This window comes from Myotis lucifugus, unplaced genomic scaffold (assembly GCF_000147115.1).
Source record: "Myotis lucifugus unplaced genomic scaffold, Myoluc2.0 scaffold_23, whole genome shotgun sequence".
NCBI classification, from domain to species: domain Eukaryota; kingdom Metazoa; phylum Chordata; class Mammalia; order Chiroptera; family Vespertilionidae; genus Myotis; species Myotis lucifugus.
In genome coordinates, this window is record NW_005871071.1 from 5,664,529 (window position 1) to 5,688,414 (window position 23,886).

The 23,886-nt window shown below is 42.0% G+C and overlaps 1 non-coding gene across 1 annotated transcript; it reads right to left on the minus strand.

Moving 5' to 3' along the window:
* Positions 1 to 23,548: 23,548 nt before the first annotated feature.
* On the minus strand, positions 23,549 to 23,675 carry LOC111825392. Its single transcript, XR_002828553.1, has one exon. It is a non-coding gene; the product is annotated as a U6atac minor spliceosomal RNA (small nuclear RNA).
* Positions 23,676 to 23,886: the final 211 nt, after the last annotated feature.

Here is a 23,886-nt window from a genome sequence, read left to right on the forward strand (position 1 = left end):
GGAAGGGACTATTTACCCTGATGTAGGCGAGATCTGTCAGTAGCCTGTTGCTCAGAAAAATGGACTTTGAGGAAGTTCCTGAAACTGCAATTAAGTTATTTGCAACTCCTTCTTGAGCAAGACTTTCTTGAAATTAAAGACATGTTTATGCAGACGGTTGCGTTGTAAAGTATTAGTTTTTAATCCTATTGTGTGGCTGTAAATAGTTTCAGTTCTCGGTAATTTCCCACAACTTCATTGGTGAATAATGAATTCATTTTGGTGGATTATAACCTGCCTTTTCTTCTTAGTGAGATAGAGAAAAAACTAGAGCACATCGCATCACCCATAACAAAGGGTATATACTGTTTTGCAGAACTTTTGTTTCAATCATGTACCATATTTCAACAACTCTACAATGTCATCAATTGTGATATGCCATTATTTTATGTACTATTCAGAAAGCGAAAATTCTACCAAAATATGATAGCCTATTGCTACATCCTAATTTCAGATTTATTAAAATGGAGAAAGTATTTCTTAAAATTAATGAAGTATAAGGGATATATATATAAGTGTGCCAATTGGATCACAACATAAAATGTATTTCTATTTATTGCTGATTATTGCTGTGAACTATGCTATTGTTCAAAGTGTTTGAAAGCCCTGTTTTAGTGGAAGAATGCAGGAGAGGAACAGGTAAGTACACCATAAGGCAGCTTGAGACGAGTGCTTCCTGAGCAGAGATGCAAATTACTTGTCTTGTTGGAAGGAACAATTGATGACAATGGGAGACATCAGGAAAGGTTAGTTTGGAAGAGAGAATATTTGAGCTGGGCTTGAGTCCATCAGGAAAAAGACATTGCTGAATGAGAGGGCAGAATGTACAAAAGCATGAATGTACAGGACACACTTTGGAAAATGGGACAAGTCTGACAGGCCTGGGAAAATGAAGACAAGTTAGCATCATATTGAGAAGGCCTTGATTGGATGCCAGAACTTTGGATTTATGCTAAAGGTAGTAGGAGAGGAATTTAGATGACGCACTAGTTTTTTAGAACAATAATTCTGGCATGAATGGGAAGGATAGACTAGTTGAGCAAGAGATTGGGGTCAGGGAGAGAGTAAGAATTCATTATTTTTTCTACCCTGCATCCAGTCTACTTTACTCTGGTAACAATACTGTGATGTCCTCTAAGGAACCACCCTTTCCTGTTTACAGTAGTCCCTCCTTATCCACGGTTTCACTTTCCATGGTTTCAGTTACCTGTGGTCAACCATGGTCCGAAAATATTAAATGGAAAATTCCAGAAATAAGCATTCATAAGTTTTAAACTGTGCGTTGTTCTGAGTAGCATAGTGAAATCTCTAGCCGTCCGGCTCCATCCTGCCTGTGATGTGAATCATCACTTTGTCCAGCATATCAGTGCTGTATATGCTACCAGCTACCCACGCTTTAGTCTCTTAGTAACCATCTAGGTTATGAAATGGACTATTTAGGTATCACAGTGTTTATTTTATTTTACTTTTTTAAATATATTTTTATTGATTTCAGAGAGGTAGGGAGTGGGGAAAAGAGAGAAAAACATCAATGATAAGAGGGAATCATTGATCAGCTGCCTCCTGCACACCCGCTACTGGGGATTGAGCCCGAAAACCAGGCATGTGCCCTTGACTGGAATCGAACCTGGGACCCTTCAGTATACAGGCCAAAGTTTTATCCACTGAGCCAAACTAGCTAGGGCTCACAGTGCTTATTTTACATAAAAATGGCCCAAAAGCCATTTACATAACTTTTATTGCAGTGTATTGTTAGGATTGTTCTATTTTTTATTACTATTAATCTCTTACTGTACCTGATTTATAAATTAAACTATCATAGTATGTATGTATCAGAAAAACAGTATATATATGGTTTGGGGGGGGGGCGGGTCTTGGACCGTATCCCCTGTGGGTAAGAGGGGACTACTTTATGAGCTACAAAATTGGAATTGGTCTTTTGGGTGATTTCACATGGGAGTTAAATGCTATTATATTTGTATTTCACGCTGGTATTGTTCAATATAAAATGTAATTCAAAAATTCATGCTAATTTAAATATTTAATTTTTCCTTACTTAGAATATTTAATAGTTGTAATAGTTAACTATCCATCTAAATGTATAATACCATGACACATCAAGAGAGAGAAACCAGAAGAAAGGGGGGGAAAGTTTATATTTTAATTATTTAGCTGCATCATTTCCTACTTTTTGAACAAGGGGCCCCAGAAGTAATTTAGCTGGCTTTGAAATACCCCCCCTTCGCCCCCCCCCTCCCCACACACACACTTCCGCCTCCAAAAGAGTCCCAACAGCCCTGCTCTGAAGAAGGTGGAGTCAGGGAAGACTTCCCACCTACCCTCAGTCCCCCTCACTGACAGGGTTAGGGTAGGAGAAGTTAGAGAATGAATATATCTCTGCCCTGTGAATAAGGCATCCAAGGCCACAGCTCCCAGCTACCCACACTCAGGAGCTGCATTTCCTATAGTAAATACACAGAAGGTGGGAAGTGGGGGAGGAAGGAAGACCTTGTTCCGCACATTTTCCCATAGAAACAATGTTGTGGGTCACAGCTCTAATCCTCTCGGTCAAGCTGCATGTGGGCTAAATAGGCTTCTCACAGTTGGCCTGAAACCTAACTAGCATTTGTCACATTATTTCTCTGGGGAAAATGTATTTTCAGTTTCAGACAACCAAGCTAAAAATCAACTTTTGAGAACATAACTTAGTCATACAGGGACTCTATACCTTTGTAGCTCAAATTGCTGAGACCATAGAGAAGAATGGTATCTGTAAGACCCAGGTAAACAACTAAATGTAATTGAGGAGTTATTAAAAGTTATAACTTGCCCAGCCGCTGTGGCTCAGTGGTTGAGCATCGACCTATGAACCAGGAAGTCACAGTTCTATTTCCAGTCAGGGCACCTGCCGGGGTTGCAGCTCGATTCCCAGTAGAGGGTATGCGGGAGGCAGCCGATCAATAATTCTCTCAGCATTGATGTTTCTATCTCTATCCCTCTCCCTTCCTCTCAGAAATCAATAAAAATATATTTTTGAAAATACTGGGTCATTAATTTTTTTTTAAGTTATAACTTTACTTTATCCTTTGAGTGGTAGGACGAGTCCAGTCCTTCAGATTTACAGTTTGAAGAACTTGATTGCAGGTTCACCAGGGTTGATTGGTCTCTGGCAGCCAACACCCACCAACCAAACCCCAGAAACTGCACTGTAAGCCAGATGCTAAGCCATTAAGAACACAAGAAAAGCTGTGTTGAATTGGGCTAAAGATTTATCCAGTCTGGTATTCTCTGACAATGATTGTGAACATAATGTTTTACTCATTGTAAGCTCTAGTGTTGAGCACAGTGCCTGAATATAATGTTCATTCAATAAATGTTTGTTGAAAATGAAGTGTTTTTCTCTGAGGGAACAATAATAAAGTTTACATTGATTTTTTAAAAAAATGAAGTGTTTTGCAATTGCAATTGCCCTCTATGACATAAACTTCAGAAAGGTAAGGATTTTCTCCAAATGTTTACCTTTCTGAAATGTATAATATATTTTTAAAGCAACATTCTCCTGAGGTTATTGTTATTGCCCTTTTCTATGACCTAGAGTATCTACTAGACTTTTTTTAGGGGTTTGCTGCATAATTATATGAATGACTAGAGGCCCAGTGCACGAAATTCTTGCACTGGGGGGGAGTCCCTCAGCCTGGCCTGCACCCTCTCGCAGTTCAGGAGCCTGCGGGGGATGTCCAACTGCCACAGAGTGCTGTGCTTGCCAGCAGTGAGCCTGGCTCTCCCCCCTGTGGGAGCACAATGACCACCAGAGGGCAGCTACTACATTGAGCGTCTGCCCCCTGGTGGCCAGTGCGCGTCATAGTGACCGGTCTTTCCGCCATTCAGTCAATTTGCATATTAGCCTTTTATTATATGGATTCCAGGTACAACTTCATTACTGGTTTGTTGAATATAGGACAAAATAATTTTGTCAAAAGCATTCAGGTTTTTTTGTTTGTTTTTTGTGTTTTTTTTTTAAATATATTTTTATTGAATTGAGAGAGGAAGGGAGAGGGAGAGAGAGACGGGAACATCGATGGTGAAAAAGAATCATTGTTTGACTGCCTCCTGCATGCTCTACACTGGGGATCAAGCCTGCAACTGGGGCATGTGCCCTTGACTGCAACCGAATCCGGGACCCTTCAGTCCACAGGCTGATGCTCTATCCACTGGGCCAAACCCAGTAGGGCAAAAAGCTTTCAGTTTTGTTTTCCATTTTCTTGGCAATGAGGCCTAGCATTTTATTGTTATATTAGAGTCCCGGTGCACGAAATTCGTGGGTGGGGTGGGGTGTCCCTCAGCCCAGCCTGCACCTTCTCCAATCTGGGACCCCTTGGGGGATGTCCGACTGCCGGTTTAGGCCCGATCCCACAGGGGTCAGGCATCCCTCTCACAATCCGGTCCCAACCGCGCGCCTGCCTGCCTGCCTGATTGCCCCTAACCGCTTCTGCCTGCCTGCCTGATCATCCCCTAACCACTCCCCTGCCAGCCCAATCGATGCCTAACTGCTCCCCTGCTGGCCCGGTCCCCCGCAACTGCCCTCCCTTGCAAGCCCTGTCCCCACCAACTGCCCTCCCTTGTTGGCCATCTTGTGACCACATGAGGGCAGCCATCTTGTGCGAGGGTGTGACAGTCAATTTGCATATTACCTCTTTATTATATAGGACTAGAGGCCCAGTGCATGAAATTTGTGCACTCCAGTTGGTCCCTCAGCCCAGCCTGTGCCCTCTCGCAGTCCGGTAGCCCTTGGGGGATGTCCGCCTGCTGGCTTACGATTGGGCCTAAGCTGGCAGTCAGACATCCCTCTTGCAGTCCAGGGCTCTCGCAATCCGGGACCTCTTGCTCCTTACCACCTGCCTGCAGTGGAGGTGGGAGAGGCTCTTGCCACTGCCACTGTGCTCACCAGCCGCGAGCCAGGCTTCTGGCTGAGCAGCGCTTCCCCATGGGAGCGCACTGACCATCAGGGGGCAACTCCTGTGTTGAGCATCTGACCCCTGGTGGTCAGTGTGCGTCATAGTGAACAGTCGTTCTGCCGTTCAGTCAATTTGCATATTACCCTTTTATTATATAGGATGCCTTTAGGAAACAAAAATAACTCCTAGTTCTCTTTCTTGGAATAAAACGTAGCTCCAAGCTCATCTTCCTTTAAGTGTACTTCAGACTAACACTCCTAAATGCATTATCCAAAATCAGTGCAGAATGAAACTCATTTGCCACACTTTGTCCATAACTTTGTGCAATTCTCTTTTCTTCAATTTAGATCCATCTGCTTTGTGTTTACTACTCTGGAGAGCTTAAGGACATCTCAGCCCAGTGACTTTTCTTCTATGAGCCCACTTTCAGACAGTCCATGGAAGTTTTAAATAAGACAAGTCCCCCAGCAGTAACCCTTGAGGGCTCCACTCTGAAATGGAAAGAATCCATGTGGTATTCTGGCACCAACGGTAGTCAGCTGATTTGGGGACTGCCCCAATTCTGCCACTTAGTTGTTAGACTCTAGGCAAGTCATTTAATCTTATCTTTAAATGGTATAAATAACACCTGCCTCACCTCCCTTGAAGGATTGTTCCAAGGATTACATGAGATAATGTGTGTGAAAGCACTCTGAAAATGCTAACACCGCACTGTATAAATAAGGGGTGTTATTAATATCTGCATACAGAAGCTTGCCTGTTTAAACCATGGTTTCCTGAAGTTAAGCCAGCTCTCTCTTCTTTCATTCAATTCATCCGGAATTTTCTCTCTACTTTTAAAAATATATACATATATATTTTTAATTGATTTCAGAGAGGAAGGAAGAGGGAGAGAGATAAACACATCAATGATGAGAATCATTGATCCTCTGCCCCCTGCTGGGGATCAAGCCTGCAACCCAGCCATGTGTCCTGATGGAATCTCGACCTCCTGGTTCATAGGTCGAGACTCAACCACTGAGTCACGCCAGCTGGGCTCGTCCCACTTTCTTGGTAACTTAGTTGGGTAGAGCTTTTTTTTCAACATTTAAGGATGTAAATTGGTAGAAACTTTAAAAAGTGTAGTATTCCCTGATTCCATGCTTATTTATCAAAGAAATGTGGTCAAATACTGAAGCAGGAGACATGTTCAAACATGTTACTGCAAAGGTAGAAGGCCTGCATCTCCCCCAGAAAGCAGGAGTGACACCCTGGCCGGGTGCTCAGTGGTTACAGTGTCAGCCACACGTGAAGGGTGAAGGGTTGGATTCCCAGTCAAGAGCATGTACCTGGGGTTCGGATTCATTCCCCACCCCTAGTCTGAGTGTGTGCCTGCAGGAGGCAACCAGTTGATGTCTCTCACATCGATGCTTCTCTCTCTCTTTCCCTCCCTCCCTCTCTTTATCCCTTCCACTCTCTGAAAAACAATGGGAAAAAATGTCCTCTGGTGAGGATTAGCAACAACAAAAAAGGAAGAAAACAGGAGTCGCTTCTACTCTCAGACAAGAAGAGACAAAAGGGGAAGGCCAGAGGCAGGCACAGCTGAGGAGACAGCGAGAAGGGGTGAGGAGTAACGGGATATAACCTCTCAGATCCTAGCAATCAGGATGACAATAAATAGATTTACTTACATAACAGCAGCTTAAGGCATTCTCCTTTCATTTAGCCTGTGGTCCATTCATCAAAGGAAAACTGCTTCCATTTATACAAGCCTCTGATGAAGGTTTATAGATACTGTTCCAAAAGAAAAATAAGAGGCAAACGATTCTTGGGAAAGAAGTAGAAAGATATTTTAAAAAACTGATTTAGCTGTACAGCAGGTTATGAAGGAGGGAAAAGAGATTAAAATGGTTCTTTCCCTCCTCCTTCTATGACTCAGAGATTAAACCTAAAAATAATCTGCATCCCAGTACGGGGAAGCTGAACAAAGACATCTCCACATTGCAACTTCCATGATGGCCTTGGAAAGGAAGGGAACAAAAGGCAGGAGGAGGTAGGAAATAGCTATTAAAGATAATCTGGGCCCAGCTGGTGTGGCTCAGGGGTTGAGCATTGACCTATGAACCAGGAGGTCACTGTTCAATCCCCAGGCAGGCACATGCCTGGGTTGCGGGCTCCATCCCCAGTAGGGGTGTGCAAGAGGCAGCCAATCAATTATTCTCATCATTGATGTTTGTATTTCTCTCTTCCTCTCTCTGAAATCAATAAAAATATATTTTTTAAAAATATTCTTAAAAATAAATAAAAACATATTTAAACAAAAAATTTTTAAGATAATCTGGAAGACTTTACCTACTCAGAGGTGGTGAGGTGAACTTGAACGGCAGTCTAGCTGTGATGAAATAGGCGTTTTCTTTTCTTGTCCTGTTCTGAGGTATGTTGCACCAGCAAGGATGAAGCCTCGACTTGCCTTTCCAGTCTTATCTCCTATTAACTCTCCTGGTGATCCATATTTTACTCATTCAAATGAATTTTTGTCTTTCGACATCATATCCCTTTCTTCATAGCAGCAACAGAAGACTCTTTTGGGTGTTTCCTTAGTCACAATTTAAGTATGTTCATTTAAAACAACAGTTACTTATTTTGAAAGTATTTCAAACTTACAGAAAAATTGCACACATAGCATAGTGAACTTTGTTTTTTTACCTGAAAAATTTTAGAATACACGTTGATAACATGATACCTATGGTGGGCATTGAGATGCATTGACCAGCTGCCCTTTAAAGAAGGACTTATTGTCCTGCTATGGGGATTGCGGTCAGCACACAGCTGTCAGCTGTCATTTCCCTCTTGGTTTCCCTCTTTGCCTCATCTGCAGAGAGCCACCTTGCCCAAGGAGATGCCCCTTTTCCAAAACCAATGACTGATCAAGGCAAGGTTAGAAAGGCCTGGCTATTTGAGCCCTGTGCAGGACAGCTTCCCTGAGTCATTCTCGCGCAAGAGCTCTCATTGTGGTTAGCCGAGGCTATCAGCCTGTCTCTCAGGTCAACTACTTCTGCCCAATCCTCTTTCTTTCCCCACCCATCCACCGATATTGATCCCAAAAGCTCTACCAAATAATTATCCTGAACACAAAATCTATCTTAGGAGTCTGCTTCTTGGGAAACCCAAACTGCCTGCATTGGAACCAGGAGAGGTCCGAGGGAGCAGTCGATAAGATGGGGTTTTTGAGCTGGATCGCTTACCGGTGATAGATGGAGCACAGATAGCCCCTTTCACAAGGTGGCAGTCAGTTATGAAAACTTTCACCAGTGGTGAATTGAGATAGTTCACTAATAAAAGAATGTACTAACGGGAACAACATATGAGAGAAATAGTAACTATAGCAACCATGGGATTGGATGATTATTGCTTAGCTCTCTTGAAACTCTAGGAAAAGAAAACAAAAAGCTGAGAGAATAACTAGCAGCATCTGAAAACCAAGTGTGAAAACTAGAGGGTCTCTGGTAGCATGTAAAGGGCTTTCATAACCTGCAGTGGGAGGGCAGAGAAAACGGAACTAAATACTTAATGTGTAAACTGTTGAAAAAGTTCAACATAAAGTTACTTTTGACCAGCAATTTCACTCCTAAGTTATATACCCAAGAGAAATAAAAACATGTCCACACAAAAATTTGTACACAAATATTTATAGCAGCAGTATTCATAATAGCCAAAAAGTGGAAAAACCCAAATATCCATCAGCTGATAATTGGTAAATGAAATATACTAAATCCATACAATGAAATACTATTCAGGTATAAAAAAAGAATGAGATTGACACATGCTACAACATAGATGAACCTTGAAAATATGATGCTAATTGAAAGAATCTATATATAAAAGGCTAATATGCTAAGTGTCCAACCATCTGACCAGTTGCTATGATGTGCACTGACCACCAGGGAGCAGACACTCAACTCAGGAGCTGCCATAATGCGCACTGGCCATTTACAGAGAAATGGCACCACACCGCGGACCTGGCGCCCACAAAGCAACACTCAGCTTCCCCCAAGTGGGACACAGGCCCCGCCACCACCCTGGAGTGACACCCCACCAAATCGCAGCTGATGCTGCCAAGACCCCATGGTGCAAAATGCCATCCACAGCCCATCCCAGCCTGGAAACAGTGGCTGTGGGCGCAGCGTAATGATGTCACGTAGCAAGGCCCGGCTTCCTCTCCCTAGTGATTAGCCTTCTTGCAGTTTCTTCAGCCCAGGAACATGACTTGCTTTATAGCCAGGTGGAAACATTTTACACTTTAACCAAATGTCTGTGAAGCATTTTTCCGTGCCTCATCTCATTTGATCCTCAAGGAAGTCCTAGAGTAGGTAGTTGGAGACTCAATGGAATCCTATTTTCTCTTCTTTAGCCAGAAAACAGAGATTTAGAAAGCTTAGAAATTTGACCCAACTGAAAAGAAGTAAGAAATGGTGGACCTTGAAAATGACTTCAGGTTTTCTCACTGCACAGAATATAGTCAAACACTGCTGCAGTTAAATATTTTTCCCTTTGTTCTCCCTGTGTGATCTACAATAATAATCTGTTTTGTGTTGATATTTACTGCTGTGTTGCTGACAATTACCTGAAAGAGAAGTTGGGGTGCTTCACTGGGCTGGAAAAAGTTTAGCTAAATAAGAAAGCAGGCCTAATTAAGTTTATTCTATATATATAAAACTATCGCTGGCACCAATTGCACACATGTGTTTTGATCTGTCATTGTTGATTGTGAATTTGGATGACACTTCTATTATAGAGAAAGGGCAAATAGCGATATTGAAATATTTCTTCTAATTAATTTCCTTTCAATGTGCATGAATTCATGCACTGGGCCACTAGTAAAGTCATAAAAAACCACATAATGTATGATTCCATTTATATGATATGTCCAGCATAGGCAAATCTATGGAGACATACAGTAAATCAGTCGTTTCCAGGGCTGTTGGTAGGGGAGTATGAGGAGTGACTGCTAAATGGCACAGGGTTACATTTTGGGTTGATGACAATATTCTGAAATAGACTCTGAGGATGGTTGCAGAACAATGTGAACATACTAAAAACCACGGGGTTTTACATTTCAAAGTGGTGAATTTTATTATGTGAACTCTATCTCAATTTTTATAAAAGGACTCAGAGCAGTGGGCATGCTAGTGTGTATTATGTAAAGCCAGAAAAACCATCAGATGACTATTCCACAGGAAGCTTGAAGGTCATACCATCCACCAGAGCAATAAAGAATGTGTTGGTGAAAGGGCACCTGTATCGCTATGAAGCTCAGTGGTGGCTCTCTTGCAGGCTGGACTTGTGGTAGAAAATGCTGCTATAAAACTAAGCTCCTATTATCAATGGAAATGATACAACTCAAAAATAATTGAGTCACATAGCATCACACACCTGTAAGAAACCATGTGGACATAATTATGATAATGAGCGGCAAGACCAAAGTGACAACCAGAGGCACCTGGCCTGCAGAGAGTTATGGAGATAGTTAATAAAACATGGTGTCACGATGAAAAATAGATGGACAGCCAATAAAGGTACTGCTCAGTCTGTACAAGAAAAAGAAAACAAGTAGGTGAAGAGAATGGAACTATTTGGGAGCAAAGTTTTTGTGTATCTTTAAAATAAGTTGGTGTTAATCTGAACTAGATTGTTATGAATTAAGATTTAATTCATATATATCTAAAAGCCTAATATGCTGAGTGCCCAACTGAGCTGTGGACCGACCAGTCTCTATGATATGCACTGACCACGAGGGGGCAGATGCTCCAACCAGTAGGTTAGCTTGCTGCTGGGGTCCGGCCGATTGGGACTGGGTGAGAGGGGGCTGGACACATCCTGGAGCCCTCCCACAGTCCCTCCCGTGGTCTCTCCCCAGCCACTGGCCCTGATCGTCTCCGATCAGGACTGGGCTAGATGGCCCTGATCAGCCCTGATCTCCAGCCAGGTGGAGGGACCCCACCCATGCACGAATTTCATGCACCAGGTCTCTAGTATCTTTATATATATAAAGCCCTAATATGCAAATAGACTGAACAGTGGAACAACCAAACAACCAGTTGCTATGACATGCACTGACCACCAGGGGGCGCGCACAGAACATGGCGAGCGTTGGCAGCAGGCAGCAGAGCGCAGAACATGGCGGGCATCAGTCGCGATGGGATGGTGGAGCAGGTGAGCGGGGGCACCAGGCCAAGGCGGGGCGCCGGTCGCTGTCATTGAGACAAGCCTCTGGTGGTTACTGAAAATTCTTTTCTCCCGCATGCCGCAGTCCCACCCGGCGCTCACACCTGCTGCCGGCGCTGGCCCCACTTGCACCTGCTGCCAGTGCTGGAGCCGCTGCTTGCACCCTCTGACAGCGCCCGGCGCCAGCCCCAATCACTCGGTGCCATCAGTGGGTGCGAGTGGTGGCTGCCAGCCCTGATCACCCCCCAGGGCTTCTCTACCTCCCCCTGCTCCTGAGGAGCAATTGGGGCCAACAGCCACCTCTTGCACCCACTGCCGGCACTGACCCCGCTCACACCCACTGCTGGCGCTGGCCCCAATCACTCCGTGCCATCAGCGAGTGAGAGCAGGGCCCAGCACCATCAGCATGTGGAAGCAGCGGCAGTGGGAGCGGGGCTGCCAGCAGACAGGAGACCAGGGCCAAGGTGGGAGGGGCCAGGCAGGGGCGCGGAGCCTCATAGCCCACAGTTCCTTTCAAGGTGCACGAATTTGTGCACTGGGCCCCTAGTATATATATAAATTACAAGGAAATTAAAATGGTACTTTGGAAAATATCTTTTTTTAAATATGTTTTTTAAAATTGATTTCAGAGAGGAAGGGAAAGGGAGAGAGAAATAGAAATATCAATGATGAGAGAAAATCATCAATTGGCTGCCTCCTGCACACCCTGCCCTGGGGATCGAGACTGCAACCCTGGCATGTGCCCTGACAGGTAATTGAACCATGATCTTCTGGTTCATGGGTTGATGCTCAACCATTTAGCCACACCAGCTGGGTGGAAAATACCTTTTCAACACAAAAGAAGGCAATAATATAGGAATACTTGGAACAAAAAAGTGTGGCATATAGAAAAGAAAGCAAAATGGCAGAGGTAAATCCCTCATACATAAATTGACTCAGCCAGTTGACTTGCCTCTGTCATTGATCACACCATTGCTGGCACAATTGATAAGTGAATGAGTGACCATAGTAGAAACGATTGAGGCTTTCTGGGCCCAGCAACATGTGTTCCCACTTATCAGGGCTGATTTAGTTTTTGCCACTGGCTAATGTCCACCTTGACAGCAGAAGAGACCAATGCTGAGCTCCTGATGTGACACCATTCCTCAAGAAAACCAACCAACCATTTGGTGACAAGTTGACTACTTTGGGACCCTTCTACCCTGAAAGAGCCTGTGATTCTTCTGACAGGAATGGAGACATATTCTGGATATGGGTATTACCTTCAGGCCTCTCCCTAGGCTTATACAATGTTTGATCCACCAGCAAGGGACTTCATAGAACAATGCATCAGACTAGGGGACCCAGTTTACAGCAAAGATGGTGTGAAAGTGGACCCATGACTGTGGTGTCTACTGGGAGTATCATCTACTGCAGTGGTTCCCAAACTTATTTGGCCTACCGCCCCCTTTCCAGAAAAAATATTACTCAGCGCCCCCTGGAAATTAATTTTTTTAAAATTTTAATAGCAATTAAACAGAAAGATATTAATATTTCTACCTTTTTCGTAAAATATAGTAAAGAAAGGTGTAAATTAGAAACATTGAAGTTTGAAATTATGAAACTATTTATTGAACTCAGAATAGAAAGGTAATACAAAAAAAGTTAAAACAAATGCACCTGTGGCCATCACCGCCCCCCTGGATCGCTGCAGCGCCCACCAGGGGGCGGTAGCGCCCACTTTGGGAATCACTGATCTACTGCAACCCTGGCATGTGCCCTGACCCAACAGAGCATTGGAACGTCTTGCTGAAGGCGCAGCTGCAATGTAGCTCAGATGCAGTGCTCTGTGAATGCCATCTTCCAGGTTACATTAAACACATCGAATCACAGATCTTTATATGGTTCAGTGTCCCCAACAGGAAGAATACAGGGGTGGGCAAAAGTAGGTATACAATTATTTGTATGGGAAATAATACAATAATTAATAAATAATAAAACAAGAATAAACTCTGTTTCGCATACTCACAACTGAATAAGCCTACTTTTGCCCATCCCTGTACATAGGTCTGAGAAGCAAAATATGGAAGTAGGAGTGGTCCTGCTTATCATCACTCCCAATGACCCCTTAGGGAATGTGTGCTTCCTGTTCCTGCTATTCAGGACTCTGCAGGGTTAGAGGACCTGGTTTCTAAAAAGGGAATATTTCCACCAGAGGATACAGCAAAAGTCCCTTTGAGTTACTAGTTAAAACTACTGCCTGGGTATTTTAAACTCCTAATATCCAGGGATAAGTGGGCCAAAAGTAGAGGAACAGACTTGGTGGGAGATTAAGCCTAATCGCAGGGAGTTAGGTCTGCTGTTATACACTAAGAATGTTTTAGCACCCAATCTACTTGAATACTTCTTATTATTCCCTTGCCCTGTTGCAATGGTAAATGAGTAATGGAGCAAGGACATGGCAACTAGGAACTCACACCTCTTTGGGATGGGAATCTACATTATGCACCCTGGTAAGTCACCAAGAGAAGTGTGGCTGAGAAGGAGAGAAATTTAGAAAGGATGGTTGAGGAGGGAGGCTCTAAGTTTTAACTGCAGCTCTAAGACCAGCTGCAGCAATGAAGGCTTCTCTTCTATTTTTTTAAATATCTTAATTGAATTCAAAGAGGAAAGGAGAGGGGGAGAAAGAGATAGGAACATCAAAGATGAGAGAGAATCATCTATTGGCTGCATCCTGCATGCTTCCCACAACCCAGGCATGTGCCCCGACCGAGGAATCGATCCGTGACCTCCTGGTTCATAGGTCTACGCCCAACCACTGAGCAACACCGGCCAGGCAGGTCTTCTAAGTTTCCCCAGAAGAGTCTCATCGGAAACATGGAGAAGCTATTCCTCAACATATATGAAGACGTGGATCTGAGAGCAGCACAGGGAATGAACATGGAGATGACTCACTGAAATCTCCCTTTGCAAAAGGACTTCTTGTCCCAGCTACTTGAAATAATGTCTGGCAGACAGCCTTCAGTTATCAGCTCCTACAGCTGCAGAGAGCTGCCTCCTCAAAGCTCACACCTTTTAGGGCACAGCCCTCATCCAATGACTAATCAAGGCCTGGTTTTAAAGCCCAGACATTTCAACCTGGTTTGGGACAGAGCTGAAGGGCCATTTCAGCTCCAGAGCTCCCCTTGGGGTCCGTTGAGGTTGCTGGGCCTTCCTCACAGCTTGCTTTTCCGTCTGTTTAAGCCTGCTTCCTTCTCTTCCCTACCGCAGGTGTTGATCTCAAAGGCACTCCCTAACAAACATCCCGGACACCAAATTCTGACTCAGAGGCTTCTTCCTGCAGATCCTAAACTGTGAACATGCCCCATCATCCCAAATACTTGTAGTGTGTGTTTCTTACTAATGAGAGCATTCATCTACATAACCCCAAGACAACTATCAAAATCAGGAATTTAACATTGATATGTTAATGTCTAATCCTCAGATCCCATTCAAATTTTGCCAATTATATTCTTCTTATAGTAAAAGGATCCTGACCAGAAATTATGCATTGCTTTTGGTTGTGTCTTCTTCAGTCTTGAACAGTTCCCTAATCTTTACTTTTATGATCTGGACACTCTTTCAGATGACAGGCCACTTATTTTTGTAGAATGTCCCTCAATTTGGGTTTGTCTAAGGCTTCTTCATGATCAGGTTCAGGTTATGCATCTTTGGCAGAACTATCAGAGGAGTGATGCAGTGTGCTCATTGCATCCCATCAGGTGGCAAATGACTGGTGCCGTTAACTTGATTAAGGTGGTGTCTGCCAGGCTTTGCCACTCTAAAGTTACTCTTTCTCCTCATTGTAATTATTTTTGTTGAGGAAATACTTGGAGGCTATCCCATTCTTCACCAAACTTCCTATTTCATTTATTTATATCCATATTGGGTAAGGAATTCTAATTTTATTCAATCCATTACTGTGATTATTTTGACAGTCTAACTGTTCCATGTTTGATCAGTGGAAACCCCTTTAAATTGGCTTATTTTATAAAAAATATATTTCTATTTCAGAGAGGAAGGGAGAGGGAGAGAGAGATAGAAACATCAATGATGACAGAGAATCATTGATAGGCTGCCTCCTGCACACTTCTCACTGGGGATCAAGCCTGCAATCTGGGCATGTGCCCTGACCAGGAATCGAACCATGACCTCCTGGTTCATAGGTTGATCCTCAATAACCGATCCAGGCCAGCCAGGCCAAATTGGCTTCTTTATCCTCTTGCCATGTCTCCATCATTCTTTTTGTATTTTCTGGCTTGTTCCAAGGTAGTCCAAGGTTATTTTGTACTTTCCCTGCCCCAGCCCTGGAATCAGCCATTTCTCCAAGGAGCTCTTGTTCCTTTTGGTGGAGAATGGCATTTAGAAACTAAGATCTCGGTCTTAGGTGTTCTCATTGCTACTGAGGTGTCACTGTTCTCAGGCTTTCACAGTGAACAGAGCTAGGGATGATCCTATATAATAAAAGCCTAATATGCTAAGTGTCCGGTCAGCCATTTGGCCATTCAACCAATCAAAGTGTAATATGCTAATGATATGCTAAGGCTGCTCAACTGCTCACTATGACGTGCACTGACCACCAGGGTGTAGACACTCTGACCTGTAGGTTAGCTTGCTGCTGGGGTCCAGATGATCAGGACTGAGCGAGATGAGCCAGACACGCCCTGGAGCCCTCATGTGGTCCCTCCCTGGCTGGCCAACCTTCCGCATCCCTCCCCGGCCCTGATCGTGCAGCATTGGGCTCCCTCGACCTGGCCTGTGCCCTCTCACAATCCGAACCGAGGGACACCGCCCCCCCCCCCCGCAAGTGCATGAATTTCACGCACTGGGCCTCTAGTATGAAATATATGTACTAGTATATAACAAATATACACATATGTGTATTTATATGTTTACACAAACACACATTTACTTCTATATCGAAATATTTTCAAACTCATGAGCTTACTCCAATTCTAATCCAATACCAACTAGTTCATTCTTGTTTTTTCACTTTTCATATATATAACTGCTATCTCTACCAGTGAGAAACCTGATTCCCATCATATACTTACTCATGATCAATCCTTCTGTACACAAACAATCTTCTGTACATAAACAAATATTGGGTAAGGAATTCTAATTTTATTCAATCCATTACTGTAATTATTTTGACAGTCTAACTGTTCCATGTTTGATCAGTGGAAGCCCCTTTGATTGCTCCTGCCCCCCAGTGTGGACACCCTCCTCACCCTGCATTGAGCTGCCTCTCTGCCCAGATAGCTTCTGCATCTTGTTTGGGATTCAGTGCCTTGAGGTGGACCAGCCCCTGCATAGTCACCCTCCTTGCCCTGGTCTGACACCCTGTGACAAATGGCCTTCCTTCATGGATGCCCTTGTTACCCATTTTGATCTCGGCATCCATGCTAGCCCTCCTCTCTTCCTCTCCCCTTCCCCTGCCCCAGATGGATAGCTATCTGACCCCAACAATAGCTATCTGCTGGGCCTCAACACCTAGCACATACTGCCCCTCTGTAGAGACACCATTCTCACTCTGCTCAGGATACCATGCTGGTATCCCCTCCCCGTAGAGACACTCTCTTCGTCCCAGTCAGGCCTCATGCCATACAGATGCCCTTCTCGGGCTCTGACACCTGCACCAGGCTAATCTCTTACTCAGATGCCCTCCTTACACCTCTCGACCACCATGGCTTCACATCCCTCCCATAGACACCCGCCTTGCAGGGCCCCATGTAATGGCTTTTGGATTGATTTGTGCAGGAAGGGGAGGGCAGAGAGTGGGAAGGTGGAGGAAGAAGTGGCAGGCCATTAATTCATTTTTTAGTTCATTTTAAATAGAACCATTTTTCTGAGATTCACTTCCATTTTTATTGTTGGCTAGATCTATTTCTGTCATCATGTCTGTTAAATTCATATTTGTTGGGAGAGCCAAAGCTGCCTGCTTAGCCCATTTTTTATCTATGATGGTGACCATCTCATTTACCAGAACCATATGGCTCACACAGGTCAGTACATAACAGGCTGCTCAGCTGAAAATTCCCTTCTCTCACCATTTCTTAAAAAGCTTTATTTACTGACTTGAGAGAGCGATTTGTTGTTTCACATATCTATGCACTCAATGGTTACTTCTTGTATGTGCCCTGACTGGGGATGGACCCTGCAACCTTAGCATATTGGGATGATGCTCTAACCAACTGAACTACTTGGCTAGGGCTCTCACCATTCTTTTCAGTTGGGTTTTCAGGATAATATATACTAGTAGATATGAACATGCATATTTAGGAAAGGGGTGTCTTGCTTTAGTACTTTCCACTTCTTTTCCATTTCCTCTATTCCTTTTTCTATCAGAACTCTGTTAATATTGCTAGGTTAGTTTAAATGGAATCTCAGTTGACTAATTTTGTTAGATTTTTTTCCCATAGGGAGATATTTCATATGTCCTAAAGCTGTATCAACAACCCCAGATCCCACTAAGAATGAATTATTCACTTCTCTTAAAATGTGTCCAAGCTGTTCTACCTGTGTGCCTTTATTCATCCTGGTGTTCTGCCAGATCTATCCTCTCATCGCTTCTCTAAGGTCAAAGCCCTGCATGATGCAAGGTATACTTCACTTCCCACCAAAGCCTTTGCCAGTATTCCAACCCTGGACCCCCATAGACTTTTGTGTGCATCTATAACATACAGCCATTCCTGACATTCTCATTAACATTTCTAGGAGATGGATACTAGTTCCTTGGGTATTGGCAGCATTTCTTTTTCATTTGTTTACTCCCTGGAAGCCTTGCACATGGTGGAGGCTCTACACATATTTGTTGAATTGAAACATAATAAAGGTTTATATATTTTATATTACTTTTTCCTTACATAGTACATTCTTCAAAACCCAATTTCCTAGTAGTCCTTTCTGGCCTGAGACCTACATTTTCTACCTCATAGGAGAGAAAGATGTTTACTTTTATCATCTAAAGGGCAAGGAAATGAAGGTGTTTATCTTTTTCCAACATGATGCAATAGGTTGTGTTAGTATGCCAAGAGAAAAAAAATCTATTCCCAAAGCAAATTCATATTTGCCTATGGAAATTTATATTTTTATCCTGCCCAAATGGTGTACCATTTGGAAGTTATTAAATATTGACATTGCCTCTAGAACATATGCATTACTTTACGCAGTGAATAAAATCATATTTTCACCTGCAGAGAGATGGCCCCAATTCCTCACTCCCCGTAGGAATTATGTAACTGCAGCAGGAGACCAATCTGCTTCTTTTGTGTTGGTCTTAGCCTGGATTCTCATAATCTGTTCCAAAGTAGGGCATTGTACAAAAATCTAGGCTGTTTTGTCATATTTTTTTCTCTATTTTAACTACTTATTGCAAGGGCAATCATTAGATTGCAAATTCTTTGACTCAGAGAGGTGTCTTCTCTTTTGTAGCCTTCTTTTTTTAAAAAAAATCCTCACCCAATCAGCTGCCTCTTGCAGACCCCCTATTGGGGAGAGCCCACAACCCTGGGCATGTGTCCCAACCTGGAATGGAACCAACCACCTTTCAGTGCAGGGAACCACGCCCAAACAACTGAGCCATACTGGCCAGGGCTTAACCTTCTCTTTCTGAATCATGCCTTGAAATTGGAAGGAGTGGAGAAAGAAGGATTGGGGACGATGGAGAGCTTTTCCTGTATACTATTAAAACTCTTTCTGACAGGTATCTGGGGTAGGCTGAATCAATGAACATTTTGCCCATGTATATTTGCATATCTGTCAAATTATTTTCTCAGGATAAATTTCTAGACATGGAAATGTTGAATCAAAGCGTATACCCATTTACAATTTAGATAAATAATACCAAATTGCCCTTTCAAAAGGTTGTCTCATTTTTATACTCCCTCACCAGTATATGACAATGCCTTGAAAAACATAATTTAAATGATTACATTGTATTTCAGTTTATGGATGTTTATTTGCTCAATTCTCTATTATGGTGTTGCCAATATTTTTCATTTCCAGAAGTAATGCTATAATAAACACCTGTGTACATCTTCATGTGAATCTCTTATTTTCCTAAGATAAATTCCTGGATGTTGAATTAAGAGTCAAAGATAAGAATGTTTTTATGACCTATTGATACATATTATCAGCTTCAGGTCAATATTAGAACTTAATGTTGTTTTAAGAATTTACTTGATGCTGAATAGAAAAATATTTCTAATTGTTTATATTGTTTTTGGAAATAAAGTCTTAATGACTTTCAAATAAACTTCAGGCTGTTTTCCCTTTAGTTACTTTTTTGGCATTTTAAGCTGAGGATTCTAGCCTATTTCTCCATCCAAATTTTGTTTCTGTGTTAAGTAGCAGATAAAAATAGTATATGCATGTGTGTTTGCATGTTGGAAAGTTAAATGTATCCATATGACAATATGAACCATTATTAACCTAAAATGTCACACCAATTTAAGGTAAGGGATTAGCCCTTAATAAATAAGGAAATAAATTGCAGTCAAGGAAATAAAATCTTCACTGGAAAGTTCATTTTATGAAGCTGAAGAAAAAAATTTAACATTTCCCCAAAAGGTAACAGTTACTTTAAGTGTGTTGCTTTATCAGTAGATACATAAAAATCAGAGTGTCTGGCCCTAACTGGTTTGGCTCAGTGGATAGAGCGTCGGCCTGCGGACTGAAGGGTCCCAGGTTCAATTCCGGCCAAGGGCATGTACCTTGGTTTTGGGCACATCCCCAGTAGGGGGTGTGCAGGAGGCAGCTGATCGATGTCTCTCTCATCTATGTTTCTAACTCTCTATCCCTCTCCCTTCCTCTCTGTAAAAAAATCAATAAAATATATTTTTAAAAAATCAGAGTGCCTACAGCTGAAAAATGTTTCCTTAGTGTTGTTTTTTTTTTTAAATTGGGAAAAAAAGAGAAACCAAAAAAATACTTCTAAAAACATATTTTAAAAAAAGAAAAATACTTCTAAATTTTGTTGTGTTTTGATTATTGTCTAAAGTTAGATTTTCAAATCTCTTCTCTCATTCACACCACTGCCACAAACACTCCCCTGAGGCAATTTTTGTGTTAAGGAAAATTGGTAAGTGTGTGTGTGTGTGTGTGTGTGTGTGAGAGAGAGAGAGAGAGAGAGAGAGAGAGAGAGAGAAAGGAGAGAATTTGGGGTATGCTATCACCATCTTGTGGCCTTTTGCCATACTACCATTAATGGTTTCAATACCATAATGCCTTTTGGCAATTGCAAGCATGAAGTATGGTGTATCTCCTTTTAGAAATCCCTCTATGGATTAGATGAAATATGGTGAGGGTCAGATTCAGCCTACATGCCAACGGTTCCCCCTTACAATGAGATGATATTCTGCTGTATTCTCACAGATTCTAAAATAACCCACTGAATGAGTGTCAGATGAGAATCAGATTTATTGGGGTGATCACTTAGTAAGTTATATAATGTCTTATTACTATGTTATACACCTGAAATTAATATAATATTGTCTATTAACTGTCATTGGAAAATAAAACATTATTTGAAAAAATGAAATATTGAAAATTTTCATCAAAAATAAAATAACCAGTTGAATAAAGGTATCTAGTGAAGAGATTTAGAGGGTTTTGTTGTAGTGAAACTTTCAGGGCTTTTTCTTTTTTTTTAAATTGAATTTATTGGGGTGACAGGTTACAGGTGAACAATTCTGTAATAAATCATCTGTATATTGTGTGCTCACCATCCCCTTTACCCTCTTCTACCTCCCCATCCCTCTTTCCCTCTGGTAATCACCATACTATTGTCTGTGTCTATGAGTTTTGTTTTGTTTGCTTAATCCCTTCACCTTTTTCACCCAGACCCACAATCCCCTCCCTTCTGACAGCTTGAAATTTTCAATTTTGTCTTTTTTGTTTAAGCTGAATCTGTTTTAGTGGTTCCTTTTGATTTGTTAGGATATTGGCTGGCAGGAGAGTCTATAACATTTAATTTTTTTTCTGTCTCTTTGGTTATCCTGTTAAGAGTGTGGTTTTTTTTCCCCATTTTTTATTTCAATAGTCTTTGTACAAATTTATTATGTTCTTTTAAAAAGTTTTTGCCATCCTCTTTTCTCGTGGATGGTTCCTCCTTTCCCTTTGTCTTTTTTGTCGATTTTTCCTTCTTTTTTCTCCTTCCTCATACTTCTCATTTTCAATTTCTTTCGTCTCCTGGCTGCATATCACTTTACTTATTCGGCTTGCTCTACTCACACCCACACCCACAGCAGCCAGCCCTCCCCGTTCTGTGTCCTCCTTTCTTTGTTCCTTCCAACGCCTTCCACCAGAAGCTGAAGTTCCGGCTCTGTAATGTGGAGTGCACTGACCTCATCCGGTCTGCTGCGTGGGTCTTTTAAGGACATAGCTCCCTGGTAACCCTTAAGCATCTGGGAGAGACTAAATCCTACCTACTCAGGGAAGCCAGTCCCTAAATCTAACTCTAGATTCAAGAGCAAAGGGACCATCTTTGCTTCAGTCCTAAGAAATCATTTCTGACTCATTACCTTCTCTTCTTTTTTCTTAACATAAATGCAAATTTTCATAGGAAGTGTACTGGGACTTTTCCAAACTCACATTTGCACAGAGAGCAATTATATACCAGTGCTTTGGAGTTGACAGCTGAATCTTATAAAAGTGAGTTAGATTAATGATGATGACAGGAAAGAGATTTGGGGAAAAGACTTGCTATCATTTTGGAAAACAGTTTAAATTTTATTATGTGATGTTTGTCTTTTTTTTTTTTTTGATTGCCTGAAAACTCTTCCACGAGGAAACCAGCTTTACATTTACATAGCTTTTATAACTCCAACTGAATAAACTGAGGTCCTACATAAAAATAATAATTATTAGAATCCACCATGGACTATGACCAAACAACAACTTTCATTTATTAGCTCAAGAACCCCAGACTTACTCATTCTTCAGATCTGAACACTTCTAGTCATAGAATCCTAGATGCCAAGTTAGGAAGAAAAATATAGTTGAATGAAGGATATACATATTCCCTAAATGAGAATTTTTCCCCTCCTATTCTAAAACTAATCCATGTTTGTTGTAGAAAATTTAGAAAACAGAGAAAAGAACAAAATTTTAAAAAATCTCAGCATCCAGAGTTAACTAAGCAGTAATGACATTTTGGTATCTATCTTTTTACTTCTTTTAAATTTAATTTTGGCCCAGCTGGCGTGGCTCAGTGGTTAAGCATCAACCTATGAACCAGGAGGTCACGGTTCGATTCCCGGTTAGGGCACATGCCTGGGTTTCGGGCTCCATCCCCAGTGGGGAACGTGCAGGAGGCAGCCAATCAATGATTCTCTCTCATCATTGATGTTTCTATCTCTGTCTCTCTCTCTCTACCTTCCTTTCTGAAATCAATAAAAATATATTAAATATATATATTAAAAATTAATTTTGCAATCCAGTTACTTGGGACAAAATTAAAATAATACAAAAAGGTACACAATACAAAGTGATGTTTTTTCCCTACTATCCTCAAATCCCCTGGCTCCTCTCCTCTGGGGAAGCCACTGTTTCCAGCTTCTGTTGCAGTCCCTCAGAGATAGTCTATCCATTTACATGTTATTTACACACACACACACACACACACACTTAAATTTTAATGGCAGCTTTATTCAGGTACTGAAATTATAAGTGTGTGTGTGTGTGTGACATTATAAAAGCCAAGTAGTACTACTATACTTAAAATATTCAGTGTTTACAATATTATGACTAAGCAAGTCTTATTAGCTAAGTGGCCTACGGCAAGGCCACTTAGCTTCTCTGTGCTTCCTTCAGGTTCTTTAAATATAAAACAGCAATATAGCCCAGCTGGCGTGGTTCAGAGGTTGAGTGTTGACCTATGAACCTAAGGTTACTGTTTGATTCCCGGTCAGAGCACATGCCCAGGTTGTGGGTCAATCTCCAGTGTGGGGGGCTGCAGGAGGCAGCTGATCAATGATTCTCTCTCATCATTGATGTTTCTTCTTCTTTTTTTTTTAATCTTTAAATTCTTTATTAGTTAAGGTATTACAAATGTGTCCTCATCCCCCCATTAATCCCCAACCTCCCCACCCCCCACTCATGCTCTCATCCCCCTGTTGTCCATGTCCATTGGTTTGGCTTATATGCATGCATACAAGTCCTTTGGTTGATCTCTTCCCCTTACTCCCACCCTCCCCTACTTTTCCCTCTGGGGATTAATAGTCCGATCGCTGTTTCTCTGTCTTTGGATCTGTCCCTGTTCATCAGTCTATGTTGTTCTCTATATTCCACAAAGGAGTGAGATCATGTGGTATTTATCTTTCTCTGACTGGAAAAAACAGTGGTTAGATGCCACGAAGTAGGTGGCAATGCCTTAACCGTATGCGTGTTGTTAGGCCCGAGAGCCTCTTCCATCCTTGTCAAGGGGGGGTGCTAACCCTCTCTCCTTTCATACAACACTCATCATTGATGTTTCTATCTCTCTCTCCCTCTCCCTTCCTCTCTGAAATAAATAAATATTTTTTAAAAAGTTCTCAAGGTTCATCCATGTTGTATATAGCATACTGTATGCGCATTCATTTTGTTTTTCTTGGCGTTAATAATTGCCTTGATTTTCTGTTTGCTTGGTTTTAATGTGTCAGTTACACATTTTTAATATACTGATTACAAA